This window comes from Dama dama, chromosome 13 (genome assembly GCF_033118175.1).
Source record: "Dama dama isolate Ldn47 chromosome 13, ASM3311817v1, whole genome shotgun sequence".
NCBI lineage: Eukaryota > Metazoa > Chordata > Mammalia > Artiodactyla > Cervidae > Dama > Dama dama.
The window spans coordinates 40647743-40666877 of NC_083693.1; the positions used below are offsets into that span (position 1 = coordinate 40647743).

The window sequence follows — 19135 nt, forward strand, 5'->3', positions numbered from 1 at the left end:
GCACCCTCTAACACAATAGCCACATGTAATCATTTAAATTTCAACTGATAAACTGAATAAAATTTAAAAAAAATTAACTTCCTGAAATGTACTAGCCATATTTTACCTGCTCAACAACTACATGTGGCTAGTGGTTACAGTACTGGACAGTGCTGATATAAAACATTTTCATTATTTCAGAAAGTTTTGGTGCTGGGAAAGCTGGTCAACCACTTGTAAAAGAATGAAACTAGAACACTTTCTAACACCATACACAAAAATAAACTCAAAATGGATTAAAGATCTAAATGTAAGACCAGAAACTATAAGACTCCTAGAGGAGAACATAGGCAAAACACTTTCCGACATAAACCACAGCAAGATCCTCTATGATCCACCTCCCAGAATATTGGAAATAAAAGCAAAAATAAACAAATGGGACCTAATGAAACTTAAAAGCTTTTGCACAACAAAGGAAACTATAAGTAAGGTGAAAAGACAGCCCTCAGATTGGGAGAAAATAACAGCAAATGAAGCAACAGACAAAGGATTAATCTCAAAAATATACAAGCAACTCCTACAGCTCAATTCCAGAAAAATAAATGACCCAATCAAAAAATGGGCCAAAGAACTAAACAGACATTTCTCCAAAGAAGACATACAGATGGCTAACAAACACATGAAAAGATGCTCAACATCACTCATTATTAGAGAAATGCAAATCAAAACCACAATGAGGTACCATTACACGCCAGTCAGGATGGCTGCTATCCAAAAGTCTACAAGCAATAAATGCTGGAGAGGGTGTGGAGAAAAGGGAACCCTCTTACACTGTTGGTGGGAATGCAAACTAGTACAGCCGCTATGGAAAACAGTGTGGAGATTTCTTTAAAAACTGGAAATAGAACTGCCATATGACCCAGCAATCCCACTTCTGGGCATACACACTGAGGAAACCAGATCTGAAAGAGACACGTGTACCCCAATGTTCATCGCAGCACTGTTTATAATAGCCAGGACATGGAAGCAACCTAGATGCCCATCAGCAGATGAATGGATAAGGAAGCTGTGGTACATATACACCATGGAATATTACTCAGCCGTTAAAAAGAATTCATTTGAATCAGTCCTAATGAGATGGATGAAACTGGAGCCCATTATACAGAGTGAAGTAAGCCAGAAAGATAAAGAACATTACAGCATACTAACACATATATATGGAATTTAGAAAGATGGTAATGATAACCCTATATGCAGAACAGAAAAAGAGACACAGAAGTACAGAACAGACTTTTGAACTCTGTGGGAGAAGGTGAGGGTGGGATGTTTCGAAAGAACAGCATGTATATTATCTATGGTGAAACAGATCACCAGCCCAGGTGGGATGCATGAGACAAGTGCTCAGGCCTGGTGCACTGGGAAGACCTGGAGGAATCGGGTGGAGAGGGAGGTGGGAGGGGGGATCGGGATGGGGAATACGTGTAAATCTATGGCTGATTCATATCAATGTATGACAAAACCCACTGAATAAATAAATAAATAAATAAAGGAAAAAAAATTTCAATTGATAAACTGAATAAAATTAAAAAAAAATTAACTTCCTGAAATGTACTAGCCATATTTTACCTGCTCAACAACTACATGTGGCTAGTGGTTACAGTACTGGACAGTGCTGATATAAAACATTTTCATTATTTCAGAAAGTTCTATAGGATAAAATTAATTTAAAATATCTGAAATGTTCAGACATTACTTGCACGTATGTAAAATTTTACCATCACTTTAAAAAAGCTTGACACCTCCTTTCAAAGTTGAATAAAACTTACCATATAACCCAACAATTGTCCTCTTAGATATCTACCCAGCAGGGTTAGTATCATTAGAGACCTAGTGGGGAGCTGGAACTTCCACTCCTACTAAAACATAACAGCAGTTTTCTCCCAAATGTCAATGGAGGGTAAGTGGTACCCTGCACTTATATTTCTAGCTGGCAATACCCTGTCAGGGTAGTATCAAAAGAGGCCTGCTCAACTGAAATAAAATGTAAAGTATCATGACATAATTGTCCAGGTTTTAACTGAAAACCACTCAATGAGACTAACATACTGGAAAGAAATGAAAAATAGAAAGTCTAAGAAACAGACGGTCTTAGCAAAGAAATACAAAGAATAAAATTATTATAAAAAGTAGGAGATACAAAGAATAAAATTATAGAACTGAAATTATAATAATTGAAATTAGAAATCCAATAGATGGGCTAAACAAGAGAATGGAGAGGATAGAAGAAAAAAAAATCAGTAACTAAAAGATAAAACAATTGTAAAGTAATTAGCCTTCAATTAAAATAAATAAATTAAAAAAAAAGATAAAACACTAGAAGTTACCCATCCTAAATAACATAAAGGACATAGACTGAATGCAAATGAACAGAGCCTCAGGGAACCATGAAATTATACCAAAAGTTCAAACATTCAAGTCATCACAGTCTTGGAAGTGAGGAGAAAAAGAGCAGGGCTGGAAAAATATTTGAAAAAATATGGTCGAAAAATTTTCCCTAAATTGGCTAAAGACATAAATCTATAGATTTGAGAAGCTGAAAAAACTTCAAACAGAGTAAACCCAGAGAAATCCACACCAAGACATACCACAGTCAAACTTCTGAAAACTAAACACAATTAAAAAAAAATCTTAAAAGCAGCAAGAGAGAAAAGATCCTTTATCTACAGGGAAAAACCAATTTGACCATCAGTGGATTTCTCATAAGAAGCCATACAGGCCAAAAGGAACTGGCACAATCTTTTTCAAGAGCTGAAAGAAAAAGAACTGTCAACCCAGAATTTTTCCTCCAGAAAAATATCATTGAGGGAATGAAGAGAAAAGGAAGATATTCTTAGGCAAAGGAAAGTTAAGAGAATTTATTTCTAGCTGACTTGCCCTAAAAGAATGGATAAAGAAAGTTCTCTAAATTGAAAGGAAATGAAAAAAGATGACATCTTGGAACATCAGGAAGAAGGCCAAAAGGGTAAAACTATGGATACTAGCTATACTATGAATAATAGTTCTTCTTCTCTTGTCTTCCAAATTATGTCTGATTGTTTAGGCAAAGATTATAATACTGTCTGATATGGTTCACAATGTATTAAAGAAAATATTTAAAACAAGTAGATATAAAATTATGTACACATGCATATAATATATACCTATAAATAATACAACTTATATATTAAAATATTAAGTCAATTAAATGAGGGCAAATAAAGGGACCAAAGGAAGGTGAGGAATCTACACTTTGCTTGCAGTACTAAAATGTAGCAGTGCTAGCAGCAGTATTGCACAGGAGACTGTGGTATGTCATAATTATACAATGGAATATCTAGAGCAATGATGAAAAAGTTGTACAAAGAAACACCTTTTTAAAACACCACAGTGGGTCAACACGGAATTCTAAAAAGTATTCAAGTAATGCACAGAAAAACAGGAAAAAGAAAAGAAAAATGGAAAAGAAGAAACAAATGAAATACAAAAAATTAAAGGTCCGATTTAGGTCCTAACATATCAATAATTACCTTAATTAGCAACAGACTCAAACTGGAAGCAACTAAAATGTCCTATAATGGATGGTTAAACAAATTGTGGTACATCAATACTATGAAACACTAAATCAGCAATAAAAAGGAATGAACACAGTATAATTTGGGTGTATCTCAAGGGCATTATGCTAAATGAAAATAGCCAGTCTCAAAGGTTATATATCATATAATTCCATCAATATGACATTTTTTACAATTTTTAAAATTTATTTTTAATTGGAGGATAATTGCTTTACAATGTTGTGTTGATTCTGCCATACAACACTGTGGATTAGCTACAAGTATCCATATATCCCCTCCCTCTGGAACCTCTCTCCCATCCTTCCCATCCCACCCCCTAGGTTATCACAGAGTACCAGGTTCAACTCCCTGTGTTATATAGCAACTTCCCAATTCATCCCACTCTCTCCTTCCCCCACTGTGTCTACAAGTCTGTTTTCTATGACGGTGTCTCTATTCTTGCCTTGTAAATAGGTTCATCAGTAACATTTTTCTAGATTACATACATATATGTGTGTTAATATATAATTTTTCTCTTTCTGGCTTAATTCACTCTGCATTACAATCTCTAGGTTCATCCACCTCAAAAGAACAGACTCAGATTTGTTCCTTTTTGTGGCTGAGTAAGATTTCATCATATATACGGACCACAGTTTCCTTGTATGTTCATCTGTTGACAGACATCTAGGTTACTTCCATGTATATGACATTCTTGAAATGACAAAATCATAGAGATGGATAACAGATTAGTGGCTGCAAGGAGTTAAAGGTAGTTGAGAGGAGGAGGTGTGTGGGGGTGTGTGTGTGTGAGACTATAAAGGGGCAGAAGGAGGGAAGTTTTTCTGGTGAGATTGCAGTCTTGGTTATATGAATCTACATATGTGATAAAATGCCAAAGAACTATTAACTCATTTTATACCAATATCAGTTTCTTGATTTTGATATTATTATTCTACAGTTATAGTAGATGTAACTAATAAAAACTGGGTGAACGGTAAAGAGGATATCTCTACATGATACTATCTTTGCAACATCCTGTGAATTTGTAATTATTTCAGAGTATAAAGTGAACCAACATTGTGAATACTTTGAGTTCATTATCAAGGTTTCTAGGTTTCCCAGATGGCACAGCGGTAAAGAATCCTCCTGTCAAGCGGGAAATGTGGGTTCTATTTCTGGGTTGGGAAGACCCCCTGGAGAAGGAAATGGCCACCAACTCCAGTACTCCTGCCTGGAAAATTTCATGGACAGATGAGCCTGACAGACTACAGCCCATGGGGTCGCAAAGAGCTGGACACGACTTAGTAACTGAACAGCAGCAGCAGCACCAAGCTTTTAATAATACGTGTAAGTAAAAGTTTTTCCTTTTTTCTTAAAAAAAAAAAAAGCCACAACATCCTTATTTATAATAACTAAAACCTGGAAACAACTCGAATGTTCATTAATAGATGAATGAGTAAACAAATGGTTATGTAATTGTACAATAGAAGACTCAGTTCAGTTTAGTCACTCAGTCGTGTCCGACATTTTGCGACCCCATGAATTGCAGCACACCAGGCCTCCCTGTCCATCAGCAACTCCCGGAGTTCATCCAAACTCATGTCCATCGAGTTGGTGATGCCATCCAACCATCTCATCCTCTGTTGTCCCCTTCTCCTCCTGCCCTCCATCCCTCCCAGCAAAAGGTCTTTTCCAATGAGTCAACTCTTCCCATGAGGTGGCCAAAGTATTGGAGTTTCAGCTTCAGCATCAGTCCTTCCAATGAACACCCTGGACTGATCTCCTTTAGGATGGACTGGTTGGATCTGCCTGCAGTCCAAGGGACTCTCAAGCATCTTCTCCAACACCACAGTTCAAAAGCATCAATTCTTCGTTGCTCAGCTTTCTTCACAGTCCAACTCTCACATCCGTACATGACCGCTGGAAAAACTATAGCCTTGACTAGACAGACCTTTATTGGCAAAGTAATGTCTCTGTTTTTTAATATGCCATCTAGGTTACTGACTATGCCAAAGCCTTTGACTGTGTGGATCACAATAAACTGTGAAAATTCTGGAAGAGATGGGAATACCAGACCACCTGACCTGCCTCTTGAGAAACCTGTATGCAGGTCAGGAAGCACCAGTTAGAACTGGACATGGAACAACAGACTGGTTCCAAATAGGAAAAGGAGTACATCAAGGCTGTATATTGTCACCCTGCCTATTTAACTTATATGTAGAGTACATCATGAGAAACTCTGGGCTGGAAGAAGCACAAGCTGGAATCAAGATTGCCAGGAGAAAAAAAAAAAAAGATTGCCAGGAGAAATATCAATAACCTCAGATATGCAGATGACACCACCCTTATGGCAGAAAGTGAAGAGGAACTAAAAAGCCTCTTGATGAAAGTGAAAGAGTAGAGTGAAAAAGTTGGCCTAAAGCTCAACATTCAGAAAACTAAGATCATGGCATCTGGCCCCATCACTTCATGGGAAATAGATGGGGAAACAGTGGAAACAGTGTCAGACTTTATTTTTTGGGGCTCCAAAATCACTGCAGATATTGATTGCAGCCATGAAATTAAAAGACAATAAAACACTACTTAGCAACTAAAAAAGAATAAATCACTTATATACAAAACATGGATGAATCTCAAAAATATTAAGCTGAGGGAAAGAAGCCACACACAAAAGAGTTCACTGTGAATAGTTCCACTTATGCAACATTCTGGAACAGGCAAAACTGAAGTACATATAGATCAGTAGTTGTCAGGGGTTTAAATGTAGGTAGAGGCTTTGAACAAAAAGGAACAGTCTAAAGGATTTTCTGGGATGATGGGTTTACCTGTAACCAGTTTGTAGTAGTAGTTTACATGAATCTGTTTATGTGTTAAAGCTCACAGAACTAATTTTTAAAAAGTCAATTTTACTGCATGTAAAAATTTAAAACAATGATAAAAACCATCATCTCCCATCACAGCTTTTCAAGTCCCATCTTCAATAACTGATATATCGGAAAAAGAATACAGCTGAATCTTGAACAACGTGGGTTTGAACAGTATGGGTCCACTTACATGCAAATATCTTTCAATACTAAATTCAGTACTCAATATTTTTCAGTACTACACCATAGTTGGTTGAATCTCTATTTGTGGAGGAACTTGAAATGCAGAGGGAAGACTATACATGATACCTGGATCAACCCCATTATTCAAGGGTCAGCTGTATTCAGTTCCTACTACTGTCACTACCTAGCTGGTACTGAGTAACTTACCTTCTAACCCTTGGTTTTTCTTTGAAAAATGAAATAAGTAAATGATCTCCAAAGCTTACTTCTATTCTAAAACCTATTCATATTTCATGCTTCTGTTAAATTTGTTGTATCTCGGAATTAATAAGGAACACAAAACATATCCATGTACTCAAGCGGATTCTATAATCCTACTTCAGACATTGTGGGCTGGCTTTCAATATTCTCTACTATTGGTGTTATTTCTGTAATCTTTTTATGGGCTGTTAATGTCTAACTTCAGAGAAGGAAATGGCAATCCCCTCCAGCATTCTTGTCTGGAGAATCCCATGGACAGAGGAGCCTGGTGGGCTACTGTTCATGGGGTCACAAAGTTGGACACGACTGAGTGACTGAGCACAATGTCTAATCTTAGTTATTAGCTTTGAGTAGATGACCTTTGGATAGGACTCTCCCCTATTAGTAATAACCAGGCCTCAGCCTATACGGACTATATAATATTTGTGCTCCCTTTATCACATCAGTCCTTCTCTATAGTTTGCTTTTAAAGTCTGTGAACCAGCATTCATGCTAGCAAAATGACACCTGCTATTTTTAATTTTATATGACATATAGTATTGGTATTACTGGGGAAGAGAAAGCAAGCCATTTTTAAATGGTTTTGCTCAATATAATAATGTGCTTTTTTTTTGTTTGTTTACCCTGTATGGAAAATCCAGAGTTCCCAAAATCTTTTACTCCTTCTTATCTCCTGTAGAAGATCTGCAGACTAGCAAGTCTTGTACTGAAATGCTCTCTTCCCACACAAGAATGAGCAAAGCCAGCGAGGGGACTCACATAATTTTAATTCCAAATTTAGTGTTCATAGAAAACCTTGGTTGCAATCTCAAATGGCCTTTGGTTTAAATCTTTTTTTTTTTTTTGAGATGGAGTTTTATAAAAGAAATAAGACTAGAGAACAAATGATTATTTATTTCAACAAGTTATATCCAACAAATAATTTTTGAATACTTAGAAAAATCATCCAATCTTCTCATTTTGAGAAATAAGAAAAATAAAAGTGGCACACATATATGCCAACAAGTATTCAATTAACTATGCTTGCTTGATTGATACTATTTTTCTCTAATAAATCCAAATAACAAGGCAACTACAGATGAACTGATAATATAAATATAGGTCAGCAGATTCTGTAACGCTCCTTTATCACCTACACTTCTTTTAAAAAAATGTGAATCAATTCATTTACTTCTTTAAGATATATACTAAAATATAAAATAAGTCCTGAGGTACATATAACTGTTAAACAGCAGTACATTTGGAAAAGGAAAGCTAATTAATATTTCCTTACAATTCCACTGCTATGTTAACCTTTAAGGAAGATGCAAATTTTATTTTATTGAATTTCCTCAGTGTTGAGATCACACATATAAACACACACACACACACATACAAATCAATATCTCTGTATTTTCCTCACTGCCATCCTCAGATTTACTAAAGATGACATTGAAAAGGATCTGAGAGTTCCTCAAATTCCTATACATCTATAAGAACTTATCTCATTCTTAGAAAGTACCCTGATACAGAAACTAAACTCCATAGAAGAAAGCAAATCTACATTAATATTGAATCAATATCGTGGCAGAACACTTTTTTAGTGCTACCAAATTTCTAAACAAGGCTGAAAAAAAAGTGTTTCAATAATTTACTTATGGGCATGCTAAGTCACTTCAGTCATATCTGACTTTTTGCGACCTCATAGACTGCAGCCCGCCAGGCTCCTCTGTCCATGGGATTCTCTAGGCAAGAATACTAGAGAGCGTTGCCATGCCCTCCTCCAGGGGATCTTCCTGACCAAGGGATCCAATCCATGTCTCCTGCAGCTCCTCCACTGTAGACAGATTCTTTACCACCAAGCCACTGGGGAGCCCTATTTTCTTATAGAAGTAGTTTAAGAAATTAAAAAGCTTAATGGAGTAAACCCATGTCTTCTCAACCATTCCTGTACTGAGAGAATGTTTTAAAATGAATGAGGCATCAGACTGGAAGCCTGGTTCTTTAACCCTAGTGCCAAACAAAGGAAACTGACAAATCACAGGAAAAAAAGTCCAATCACTTAAAAAAATTCTAAGCCCTCAGCTAAACATAACTTTATTATGACCACCAAATCAGAGCTGGCCAATGAGAAGCTAATTGTAGTCCTTAAAACTTACTGTAGTCTGGGTAAGCAAGATAGAGTCATATTATAACAGGTACAATTCAATAAAAAACTGTTTATGTCAGATGTTTAAAGCTTCTAGGAGACTAGTTCCAGAGATATTTCAAAATAAAAACTAAATATCAAGTATTCTAAAGTGATCTTTTCATTTTTTTCCTTTAAAGAACCTTAAAAGCAATGGTTGAAAAATACCCTTGCACATGTTTTGAGGTCAGATACAACACTGAGAATTTAAGTTTTCCTCAAATGCCATTTCCCTGAATACCATGGATCTGATGGTATTAAAATGGGAGTTAGCTAAAAGGTGGAACTCTGTAGCAAAGGGCATGTGGGAGAAATGTCAGCTCGTGGGACAAGAGACTCTTTCAAATTAAAGACTCCTAAGGAAAGAAAGATTTCAAGAAGAACATTTTCTTTTCTAATTTAAGTAAAATCTTATTTAATGTTGCTTTAAATTTTGTTATGCATCTATTACATCCTTTATTGTTTTCTTCATTTGATAAAACATATGGAAGATCCTCCATTTACTAGTTCTATAAAATAGTTTATTAAAAACTTTAATTTAAAATAAAAAAAGAGATTTTTACTAATGACCAAATTTTCATATCCACAGAGAAAGCACCATCACACCATATAATCTAGAAAACTAACTCCTTTTAAGGAAGGACAACTGGGGGACCAGAACTGTAAAAGAATAATGACTAACATCCATAAACTAGTTTTAATATAATTTTCTTTCCAATTAAAATATATATATTGTTTACAGAAAGCTACCAAAGTAAAGGAATCTATTGATCTGTACAGCAAGATCACTGGCATGGGAACAGTTAATGCTTCCAAAACTACCAAGTGGAAATAGGAAAGAAAACTGAGCTCACATCACTAAAGGCAATGAAATAATGAAATGATTTTCAGTAAAATTTAGCTTCCCACACATATTTTTGTTCCTTTGCCTTATATCCTTTTGAATTAACTGTCTTAAATTTTCCTTAGGTAATTTACAATTTATTTTTTACATTTAAAGTCGCTCAGTCGTGTCTGACTCTTTGAGACCCCATAGACTACAGTCCATGGAATTCTCCAGGCCAGAGTACTGGAGTGGGTAGCTATCCCTTCTCCAGGGGATCTTCCCAACCCAGGAATCAAACCGGGGTCTCCCGCATTGCAGGAGGATTCTTTATCAACTGAGCTATCAAGGAAGCTAAAATCTGACACTTGTAGTTTGTTTCCTCCTGCCGATTAAGAGAGAGATAAAAAATGTCTGACACTTGCAGCCTATTTCCTCCATTTGGAGACCCCTAGCCTTCCTACCTGTTACCCTCTCGTTTCCCACTTTTCTTTTAGGAGAATTAAGTACTTGATTATGAAGTATGGTTTCTCTATGAACTACATCATTGTGGATAAAGCAATTCAAATAGTACACTACTGATAAATACAAAAATATTAAAAGTCCATTACACCCACTCCTCATTCAGGAAAAAAATGAAAACAAAGATTAAATCAATGCAGATCTGAGTTTTTGCCATTCCCTTCCCTCTTTGTTCCTGCTATTTATACTGCTTGTATTCATTACTACATTTATACTGGGAAACATTTGTTTTTCTTGCTTGGATTTATTTCATAAACCACTAAATTCTCACTTTCTCCTGCAGTAAGACTTCATCACAAAGGTATAATTAATCCCACTAAAGCAAGAAAAAAAAAAGAAAACTCTAGGTTTAGTCACTCATTTAGTTTAGGCTCAGCTATGTGACCCTAGACCAATTCAATTGCTCTTTTGTACAATAATGATGATGCTAGGTAATCTACAAGATTGTGATGAAGCTTGTGTGAGATTAAGGTAGGTGAAAGAGTTTTGGATGTTTAAAGCGTCATACAAATGTAAGGGTCTCAGTTTCTGCATCTATCATATGGGAGGATTCAGTTTGATGATCTCTAAGGATGTCTCATCTCTAAAAATGCATTGATATTTACATATGAAGCACATTAAAAAATCCATTTACTCTTGGGATAATTTCATAGTTGTAAGAGACTTAGGGAACAATTAACTCAACCCTCTCATCTCACAAAACAAGTCCAAAAGTAGACTAAGAGACTGGTATATAACACAAGTCAGTAGGAAAGTTGGGAGCAGGAAGGACACAGACCAGACTCTTACCTTAAAATCCCTTCTATCATGTGATGCCGTTCACTGTTTCGTGAATTTAAACTGTCTTCACCACAGTTTAGACAATTACCTTTACAAACTGGAATGGAAAGCTAAAATGGAAAGCTTGTTAAGAAAATGTAAATATTACTTTGGTGAAGATGATTTAACTGTTAACAGTCCAATTAAGAATGTTTACAAATGACTTTTTTTTTGGCCAGGAGAAATATCAATAACCTCAGATATGCAGATGACACCACTCTTATGGGAGAAAGTGAAGAGGAACTAAAGAGCCTTTTGAAGAAAGTGAGAGGAGAGTGAAAAACCTGGCTTAAAACTCAACATTCAAAAAACGAAGATTATGGCATCTGTTCCCATCACTTCATGGCAAAGAGATGGGGAAACAATGGAAATAGTGAGAGACTTTATTTTCTTGGGCTCCAAAATCACTGCAGATGGTGAGTGCAGCCATGAAATTAAAAGATGCTTGCTCCTTGAAAGAAAAGCTATGACCAACCTAGACAGCATATTAAAAAGCAAAGACATTACTTTGCCAACAAAGGTCTGTACAGTCAAGGCTATAGTTTTTGCAGTAGTCATGTATGGACGTAAGAGCTAGACAATAAAGAAAGTTGAGCACTGAAGAATTGATGCTTTTAAATTGTGGTGTTGGAGAAGACTCTGGAGAATCCTTGGACTCTCAAGGAGATCAAACCAGTACATCTGAAAGGAAATCAATCCTGAACATTCATTGGAAGGACTGATGCTGAAGCTGAAGCTCCAATACTTTGGCCACCTGATGCAAAGAGCTGATTCATTAGAAAAGACCCTGATGCTGGAAAGATTAAAGGCAGAAGAGGATGACAGAGGATGAGATGGTTGGATGGTATCACTGACTCGATGGACATGAGTTTGAGCAAGCTCCAGGAACTGGTGATGGACAGGGAAGCCTGGTGTGCTGCAGTCCATGTGGTGCAAAGAGTCGGACAAGACTGAGTGACTGAACTGAACTGAACTGACAAATGACACAAATCGCAAAAGGAGCTTAGATCAAACTGTCCAGCTATTCACTTGATTTGTGTGACATTCAATTTTAAGTCAATAGGTATGATGTAAACCCCATCTAACCTTTCACAATAAAGAGTTTCAATTCTGCTTTTGTTACTTACTAGCTACGTGATTCAGGGCAATTTATTTCCCTGAGCTTCAGCCTCTTCCTTTTTCTTTAAAACAGAGATAATACCAAGTATGTCACCTGGTTATTCTGAATTAGCTCATGTTAAATGATCTAGCTCATGTTAAGACCCTATATATCAGTACCTGGCACATACTAAGTGCTGTACAAATATTATTTTCCTTCTCTAATTTCCTAAACTTTAGAGGAATAGAGAATGTTTCCTCTCCTTTTACTTTATCAGAAATATTTATTAAATTAAATATATGGGGTCCTGGTCCCTCCACTTCAGTTACAAGCAGTTGTACAACTAAACCTAAATAAAATGAGGAGCAGTGTGACAAAATGGAAGGCATATGGGGTTTAGAGTCAACAAATCTGAATTTGAATTCTGGTCTGACTACATACTAGCTTTTTACCTTGAGCAATTTACCAGACCTCTCAAGCTTCTTATCTGGAAATGTGACTTTTATCTAGCTTTTTATCATTCTGTTGTTCATATTCACAGATATGGCAAATACCTAGAAAGGGGCATGTCTTATTAATCTCTGTCTCTTCCATACTAAGGCAGAGTTCAAAATTATAAGATCTGCTGCTAGAATAAGGCAAGAGACTGAAAAGAAAGAGAGAGACTCAAGATTAGAATAAACATGTTACATTAAGAAAAGAAAAAGTACAAACCCAATTTAACTGGCACCAACTGTAGGCATTATGTCACTGCTTCCTTTTCTTTCCTTAGGAATGGGCCTCAATTATTCTTTTCCTACAGGATGATGCAACCTGGGAAATGTGTGTTAGTGGAGGTCAGTTGACTCAGACTTTAAAATTGAGCATTTTAAAATTTACCATACGGCAGTACTTACCACAATACTCATTCTATTTAATGGACTTTTTTAAAATAGATAAAATATCCAAGAGGTGTTTTACTTTAGAAAATACTATAGGTTTAAATAGCCTTAAGAAAACCCCCAAGTCTCATACTATGGGCAGATTCCTTACTGTCTGAGCCACTTGGGAAGCCCTTAAAAAAGTAACCTTACCTCAAACATTACTTTCAATGAATAACAATACTTTGTTAAAGAGGACTTAACTAGTCAGGATAGGATTGCAGAAAGCAGTATGTACAGATGCTTCTAGAGCTATATGCCTTAATCTTTTGAGTGAAGGGTGAGTGGTGAGGTATTATGCACAACTATGAGAATCTGATGAAAGCTACAAATTGCACGCCCAGAAAAAGGCACATACATGCATCATATTTTACATATAATTTTAGTTGAGTCATGAAGCCCAGTAATTACCCTGTAAATCTCTAAAATCTGTTAGTAGATGCTAAGCAACCTCTGTTTTTGAATTTTTCAAAATAATGGACTTAAAGGATTTTACAACCTTAAGCAATTTAGCAGCCATCTAATGCAAACTGCTAATACTAATAAAGAAATAGTGCTCCAGAAAGATAAAAAGAATTAGGTAAAGCCGTATTGCACCCAGGAACAAAGACATGTCCAACTACCATACTAATCTACATAAGACTGACAAGGCAGAATTTAGTATAAATCAGTGCCTTTGGGTCAGAATAATTACCACAATGGAACCAGAATAGGAGACTTTCAAATGATCTTTTGGCCTAAACACATAATAGATCATCATTGATGGTTAAGAAAAGGAAATTTGGAGTTACATGGCACGTGAGAAAGTTGACAAAGGCACTAAATCTTTCTTATTCTCAGGTTCTTCAAAACAAAATGGAAAAATAATAAAACCTTCCCTTGTAGGATTATTTGAATGATAAAATCCTATAACACAGTGCCTAGGTATATCCCCTGGAGGAGGAAATGACAACCTACTCCAGTATTCTTGCCTGAAAAATCCCATGGACAGAGGAGCCTGGCATTATAGTTGGGCTACAGTTCATGGGGTCACAAAGAGTTGGATACGACTGAGCACAGCACAGCTGCAGAAGCAAGGTACACAGTAGGTGCTCATGAAATGATATGAATTTTAACATATTTCTTGTCAAGTCATGGAATTAGGTAAAATATCAAATAAAATCTCAAAGTAAATGAGATGCTTTCCAGCTAAATAAAATAACTAGCAAACATTTACAAACTATCTATACTATATTATTCAAGGTTTTACCAAGGATACAAAAGGATAAAGCTGTCCTCCTGTGTTCTCTTTTCAAGCAAAGACACAGAGATTTTTCCTGCTCAGTTTCTGCCTTGGGTTCCTCTTTCCCTTTTCCCTTTCTTGTTTAGCTGCTCAGTCGTTCTGACTCTTTGCGACCCTTTGGATTGTAGCCCGCCAGGCTCCTCTGTCCATGGGATTTTCCAGGCAAAAATACTGGAGTGAGTTGCCATTTTCTTTTCCATTCCTTTCCCCTGAGGGCTCAGCTTTTTGCCTACTTCATATCTACCCACATTCTCTGTGCTCCAACCAGGACTGAAAGGATCCCCACATGAATATCTCTAATCCTAACCTTTCATCTGAGCATCATATGCCTATATTTTGCTTTCTATATGCTTCCACTTGAAAGTACTATAAGTACAATACATCAAAAACTTTTCCTAACATCTATTCCTTCTTTAAATTCCCTGCTATGGTTATTAACAGCACCACAGCCACTTAGACACTTAAATCAAAGCCTGACAGTAATCTCACATTTCACCAATTACTTTAAATGTCTGATTCATTTCTACTCTAAACACTTTTCACGTCTATGTCCTCAACTTCACCCCTATTAATGGTATCCAAATCCAGGGCATTGTCTCTCAATATGACTAAATCAGTAATCTATCTGGTTTACTCTCCTCTATGCATGCACTCTTACCCTACCTCAAAGCCATTTACCATACTCCCATTAAAATGATCACTCTAAAATGAAAATCCTGCCACACCTGTCAAACTCTTCAAAAGCTATTATTCACAGGATAAGGATAAAGTCCAAGTTCATCCACAAAACAAATGCCCACATATGATACAGAAAGCCCTCCATGACTTGGCTCATGCCTATCTCTTCATCTTCATTTCCTATCTCCCACTTCATCACACTACAGCCATACTGAACTACTTGTCAAACTTCGTGCTGTTCTCTTAGGCAATATAAACTTATGCTCCTTCCACAAATAGGAAATTCTTACTTGCTCTTCCAGATTCAGGTCCAGGATCACCTTCTCTGGGAAGCCTCCAGAGTATACTTTCCTACCCCACTAAGCTCACACATCATCACAACAAGCACTCAGGAGATTTTTGTTAAACTGAACTGAAACTAAGCAAACTAACAACAAAGAGCAAATAATTTATACATACAAAGCCAGTGAGAAGGGCAACTAGGTCAATTTCAGTGCTTCTTTAGAGAAAAGTCTTGATCTGGGGATACAAGGAGAGATTGTTCACAGATTGTTGAAGAAAAGAAATTAAAGTATTTGAGTGAGTAAAACAGAGATGGAAATGGACACATTTAGGAGACACATGTAAGAAAAGACTGGAGGATAATAAACAGCTAATATAAACTCACAAATGTAGCCATCAATATAAAATGATTTAGAGACACAACCAATAAATCACCAAAGATTATTAAACAGTTTTCTCTGGAATTATATGATTTAATTCCCATTTATAGATACTACCCTGTACTTCAATTAGGGGGATATTAATTGAGAAAGATATTTTCATCTTTTAGTTAATCTCTTGCATTGTTATAAGTCTGAGAAGGTATTGCCACTTAGTACTGAAGAACTCTACACAAAATCCTGAAATTATAACATATCTCTACATAGCACAATAGTTCACTGAAATTGGAACAAGGTAACACAGACTTTCTTTCAGTTAGTTCAAGGGCTAGTCAATCTCCTTAAATAATCATTAATATTGGAACACTAGGTTGCTCCAAATCAGCAGTGGAAAATGAAACTGCAGAAAATTCAACATCAATTCACAGAGGAATTCAACTGTAAATACCCTGCTTTCTGAATGCAGAATTCAAGAATATCAATCCTGAAACTTAAATACACTAGTTATAACACAGAAGAAGAACAGATGTATGAGGTAGACTCATATGAAGAGTAAAAACTAAGGTTATCTACTAAGAATAAGAGAAAGAAATGCTGTTATTTCTAAACTGTACTTCATGACACAAAATCTACTGCTTGTAGTAAAAACAGGTATGACTCATCCTAATGCAATAACTAGAAAAACCACACAACAGTCAGAAGAGGATCACATTAGAAGAATAAACAGAACAAGTAAACCAGCCACCCTAAACTGAAGCATCTTGAAGTGGACATCTAATTGGTTATTTTATATACTTGACAGTATATATGTATAAGGTAATAACAACCCTGGGCACATCTTCTATACCAAGAGGAAAGGTGATTAGAAAACAGATTTATGTAAACAAGCACAGAAGTACTTTGGAGCTTAAAATTCATTTGCATGGAGTTGTATGTTTTCTTGTCCTTGACTGTAAATGCAAATTCCCTGCTTTTAGCTTTGTAGACAATTTAAAAAGAGAGACACAAAAGTGAATGTGAATTTGCAACATAACTCTGTTATATCAGAAGATATGGATGATTCTTACTTTCACATCATACCTGTCATTTTAAAACACCCCTACTGATATGAACTAACATTCATGAATGAAAGGTTAAAAAATTCTCTTGGGCTGTTGTATTCAAGCAAATTGACAGATATGAACGCACAAACACTAGTCTTGGATTATGAAATCCCCACACACATGAATACCACTGTAAAAATAAATTTCTCTAAGAGAATAGGGACTGAAAATGTTGCTGGTTTGCTAAAGAGAAAGCATCACTATAAAAGAAACTGGCAGCCTACCAATATGATGCTGACAAACATTTTATGCCCCAGTGTGCTGTAGATGATCTTTTAGATTTTGTCAGTCAGTGTCACCTATGTTTCTGCAATATTTCATTTTATGAAAAACCTATTGGCTGAGGGAATATGGAATCATCTGTCTGCAAAAGCAAACTTTTTGTCTGACATGGATTTATTTTTTTAACAAGAAAAGAGAGATATACATTTCTTGGGATCATAATCTCAAGCACAGATTGGGACTAATATCTGAACTGTACACATGCAAGGATTATTCATAAAAGAGGAGCAGATTTGCACACACACAGTTGATTCTTGCTATGTGCAGTAGTTATGTTCTGTAAAGTTTTTGCGAACGCTGAACTGGTGAATGCTATACTTCCATTGCTTCTAGGAAATAGAAAACAGGGTTAAGTTTCTACAAGCCTCTGCTTACAACATTTTATCAACCTATCAATAGGTAACTTCTTTTAATGTGTACTTCTGTTTAGAGATACTTTATTTAATATGTACTGTTGATTCATTAAAATCGAACTCACAGCCAAGAGTTTAGGTCATGACTGAACAAAGCTTATCTAACACACATATTTTCACCATTAGTAACATCACAACTTTCTTGTGCTTAGGCACACTACACAGTACTTCTGCACAAAACCCAGAGGCCAGGTTAATCAGTGAAATCACCCACCAAGAAAGCATTAAAACTTTGAAAAACATGGCACGAAGGAGATGGCAAAAAAGATGCTTCTTTATAGTATGAGAGTTGAAACAAGAGGCCAAGATGTCAACCTCAGCTGAGAATGTAAACATCAGGCATTTCAATTTTTTTTGCCACTCTGCCTATGTCTGCAAATGGTTGTGAAGGCAGCACAAATATTGATTTGGGAGTTTAAATACATCTTAGCAAGTAGATGAATTTGCAAATATGGAATCCATAAATAATGAGGATCAAATGTGGATACATATCTACATATATGTGTGTGTAAACATACACACATATGAACATGTGATAAATGACATACATGGCAGAAAAGACAAGTTATGGGGCTCTCTGGTTTGAAACTTTCCTAAGGACCAGGCCTATATTTCCTTTGGGCCCCCTGGATGCCTCCACCTGAACGTTCTATCAGCACTTCAGACTTCAAAGACTTCAGACTTCAAAGCTCATCTTCTGCACTTTGCTTAATCCTGTCTTCTGCTATATTACTTCTCCAATAATGGTACCATCTTATCTCCTCAAGTCATGATGACTTTGACTCTCTTCCACTTCCTATCCAGGGAGCAAATCATGTTCATTCTTCCTCTGAAATACCTTGTAAAGTTATCTCCCCTGCCCAAGTCCACTACAATTATCACTAAATGCCTTTCTATCATTTGTTGTGTTTAGTTGCTCAGTTGTGTCCGACTCTGTGCAACCCCACGGACTGTAGCCTGCCAGGCTCCTTTGTCCATGGGATTCTCCAAGGAAGAATACTGGAGTGGGTTCCCATACCTCCTCCAGGGAGTCTTCCCAACCTAGGGATCGAACCCAGGTCTTCCTCATTTCAGATGGATTCTTTACCATCTGAGTCACCAGGGAAGCCCTTTCTATCATTTGGACCATTGGTAAAGTTTACTGTCTCCTCTATCTTCTACCCCAGAATCACAGGTGATATTACTGTCAGTGTTATTTTTTCAAACCTAATTACACTCTTCATTTCCTGGTACCTGTAAGATGAGCTTGAGAATTCTTGGTATGGTATGTGTGTTTTTTTATGACTTGGCACCAAATCATCTTTTTAGACTCATGTACTGACACTCTTCCCTAATAAACTCTATATTCTAGCTACAACAATTTATTTCCCATTATTTGACTGTATCATAAAGGTCCTTTATAAATGCTCTAAATTTTACTAGCAATCCTCTTTCTTCCATTTTCTACTTGCCCTTAAGTTTTCTGCTGATGTTACTTCCTATGTGAAG

At 36.3% G+C, this 19135-nt stretch overlaps 1 protein-coding gene across 14 annotated transcripts in view; it reads right to left on the bottom strand.

Annotated features, from left to right (window-relative positions):
* The window catches only part of PEAK1 (pseudopodium enriched atypical kinase 1), a 311689-nt gene that overhangs the window by 157262 nt on the left and 135292 nt on the right, over nucleotides 1–19135 (bottom strand). Inside the window, exon 1 of one of the 14 annotated variants that reach the window (XM_061158936.1) lies at nucleotides 13022–13120. The exons of the other annotated variants lie outside the window; for them this stretch is intronic. The gene's annotated coding sequence lies outside the window, so the exon portion shown is untranslated. Of the gene's footprint in view, nucleotides 1–13021; nucleotides 13121–19135 lie in introns of those variants that run through there. 14 annotated transcript variants of the gene reach the window in all.